General features: G+C 55.9%; 1 pseudogene; it reads right to left on the bottom strand.

Annotated features, from left to right (window-relative positions):
- Positions 1-285: 285 nt before the first annotated feature.
- On the bottom strand, positions 286-3,199 carry LOC128066386 (elongation factor 2-like; annotated as a pseudogene).
- Positions 3,200-3,409: the final 210 nt, after the last annotated feature.

The raw sequence follows: 3,409 nt of genomic DNA, 5'->3' as shown, positions 1-3,409 counted from the left end.
AGCTATCAGGGAAGCCCAGTATCTCTCTCTTTTTTTCTTTTTTTTTTTTCCCACCATGTTGAGTTTATTATTCCAATGGCACTAATACAGCTGGAGGTGCTCAGTGACACTGTGCAGGCGGGGTTTCCTGCCTTCTAGCTTCTGTCCAAAGAGAACATCTACCCGCTTGTTTCTTGCCCCTTCTGGAGGAAAATCCACTAGGGGCCATTTACCCAAATAAACCTCTTAATGCGTTTATTTTTAACTTCTTGACATTAAGTTTCCCTCTCAACAAAAAAGTATTGGTTGTCCCATCCCCTCCCCCATTCCCACCGGCCAGATAAGTCCCTGCTCCGAGGGCACTTGTTGCCCCTAAAATCTGGAAAGAAATATCGAAAGAAACAGCATCAAGTGTTCATGTTGAGTGATGGCACGAAGTGGGCCCCAGAAACCTGTCAGGCAGAGCATTACTGGGTCTGGACAGCCTCGAGGTGTTGTGGAGAATGTGGGGGCTTGTTGCTGTGGTCACTTGTCCCTGGGCGCAGGGGCCGCGCCAAGTCCCACCCAGTGGCAGGCTAAGCAGAGGCCGCCTACAACTTGTCCAGGAAGTTGTCCAAGGCTGGGATCCCTTCCTTCAGGCCTTTGTGCTTGCGTGTCTTCGCCACCACCTGACTGGGGCGGCTGGTGTTGTCAAAGGGGTCACCGGGCAGGATCTGCCAGTGGTCGAACACACACTGGGGGAAGGCCTGGCCACCCGTGTTGGACCTCAGGTCAGCGGTGAAGCCAAAGGACTCATTGACAGGGAGGTAGGCCTTCACAACAAACATGGGAGTGCCGGCCACCTGGGTCTCCTCAAAGACGTGGTCCCGCTTTCTGTTCAGGACACCGTAGATACCACCAACCACTTGTTCCGGACACTGGATCTCCACAAGATAGATGGGCTCCATGAGCCGGGGCTGGGCAGTCAGCACACTGGCATACAGGCAGCGCCAAGCTGTGGGGATGATCTGGCCACCCCCACGGTGGATGGCATCAGCGTGCAAGCGTCACATCATGGACGTCAAAGCGCATGCCCCGCATATTCTCCTCGCACAGCGCCCCCTCCTTGGTGGCCCACTGGAAGCCAGCCACCACACTGTCCTTGATTTCGCTGAGGTACTGTACACCCTTGGTGATGTCCGTGAGGATGTTGGGGCCCGTGCCATCAGGGCCGAAGCACCAGATCTTACGGGCCTCAGCCACGTCCCACTCGTACTTCTCAGCCAGGTAGCGGGCCCGCTGCTTGAGCTCCTGGCGTGCGGACACCTCGCCCTTGTCGATGTCCTCAGCCCGGCCATCAGGGAAGGGCCGCGCCTTCATGTAAAGCCTATTGTGCTTGTTGGGGGACTTGGACAGGCAGAGCACGTTCGACTCCTCACTGACAGTCTCCCGGTACGAGACAACTGGGTCAGATTTCTTGATGGGGATGCAAGCAGGATCCTCCTCCAGGTCCTTGAGGCAGATCTCCAAGTGCAGCTCCCCAGCCCCCGCGATAATGTGCTCCCCGGACTCCTCGATGATGCACTGCACCATGGGGTCCGACTTGGCCAGCCGCTTCAGACCTTCCACCAGCTTGGGCAGGTCGGCCGGGTTCTTGGCCTCCACAGCGACCCTGACAACAGGGCTCACGCTGAACTTCATCACCCGTATGTTGTGGGCATGCTCGAAGGTGGTGATGGTGCCAGTCTTCACCAGGAACTGGTCCACGCCCACCAGACCCACAGTGTTGCCACAAGGCACATCCTCGATGGGCTCCACGTAACGGCCCATCATCAGGATTGTCCTCTGGATCGGCTTCAGGTACAGGTCCTCCTTCTTCCCAGGAGTATAGTTGGGTCCCATGATGCGGACCTTCAGGCCAGTAGACACCAGCCCTGAGAAGACCCGGCCGAAGGCATAGAACCGACCTTTGTCAGAGGTCGGCACCATTTTGGAAATGTCCATCATGAGAGGGCCTTTGGGATCACAGCTTTTAATGCCCATGGCTGCCTCATCGTCTGGGGGACCCTCATACAGGAGCTCACAGCGGTACTTCTGGGCTGTCACAGGGGAAGGCAGGTGGATGGTGATCATCTGCAGCAGGGCGTCCCCAGCAGGCAGCCAGCGGCGCATCACAGCCTTCAGAAGTGGTTTGCCCTCCTTGTCCTTATCTTCACTGTCCAACTTGATGTCCAGTTTTTCAATTAGTTTTGCCGTCTCCTCTTTCTTGAAGTTCATGATTGCATCAAACACCTTGAAGACTGGGTCCAGGATGAGCTGGCAGAACGTCCGTGGCAGCTTCTTGCCATCAGGGCTATTGGCTGACTTGCTGAACTTGCCAGTGGCTGGATCAAAGCACCGGTCTCCCCACAGCTTTTTCATCATGTCCTCCACCTTCTTGGCCCGCTCAGCAGGCCCTAGCTGTCCCTCGCCCTTGGCGGCAAACTTGGCCACATACATCTCTGCAAACTGCTTCAGGGTAAAGGCCCAACCATGGAGACCAGATCCAAAGCCAACAGTACCAAGGACGGGGTCAATCATGATGTTGCCCATGGGGCCGCTCTCGCCCTCGCCGTAGGTAGAGATAATGACGTTGACATTCTCCACGATACGCTGGAAGGTTTGGTAGAGCTCCTCAGGCTCCAGCTGCAGCTCAAGCAGGGCCCGGTCCATCTTGTTCATCATCAGCACTGGCTTGATGTGCTCAGCGATGGCCTGGCGCAGCACCGTCTCTGTCTGCACACACACACCAGACACACAGTCCACCACCACCAAGGCACCGTCAGTGACACGGAGTGCGGCTGTCACCTCTGAGGAAAAGTCGACGTGCCCAGGGGAATCAATGAGGTTGATGAGGAAGCCAGAGCCATCCTTGCTCTGCTTGATGAAATTCAAGTCGTTCTCTGAAAGCTCGTAGAAAAGGGAGATGGCCGTTGACTTGATGGTGATGCAACGCTCCTGCTCGTCCTTCCGGGTGTCAGTGAAGCGGGTCTCCCCAGCCCGGGCAGAGGCGATGATACCCGCCTTACACACCAGGGAGTCTGTCAGAGTGGACTTGCCATGGTCCACGTGGGCGATGACAGACATGTTCCGGACGTTGGCCTTCTTGTCCATGATGGCCCGGATCTGGTCTACTGTGAAGTTCACCATGGTGGCGGATGGCGGTGGATTCTCTCAAGCAGATCCGAGCGAGCTGGGTCGCGCCGAGCAGCCCAGTATCTCTTAAGGCCAGCTATTCATTGATATCTCTTAAGGCCAGCTATTAATTGTAGGATTCCCCTAATTAGTCTTCACAGGATTAAGGTGGCAACCTGCTAAGGTAGCAATCGATGTCTTTTTTCTAGAGGACAAAACTGGGGCTCAGAGAAGCGGGTAACAGGTAACACAGCTACAGCAAGGAAGTGTGCACCTA

The sequence above is a fragment of the Budorcas taxicolor genome, chromosome 21 (assembly GCF_023091745.1).
Source record: "Budorcas taxicolor isolate Tak-1 chromosome 21, Takin1.1, whole genome shotgun sequence".
In the NCBI taxonomy this organism is placed as follows: Eukaryota; Metazoa; Chordata; class Mammalia; order Artiodactyla; family Bovidae; genus Budorcas; species Budorcas taxicolor.
This window is presented reverse-complemented; position numbering and strand designations above follow the sequence as displayed.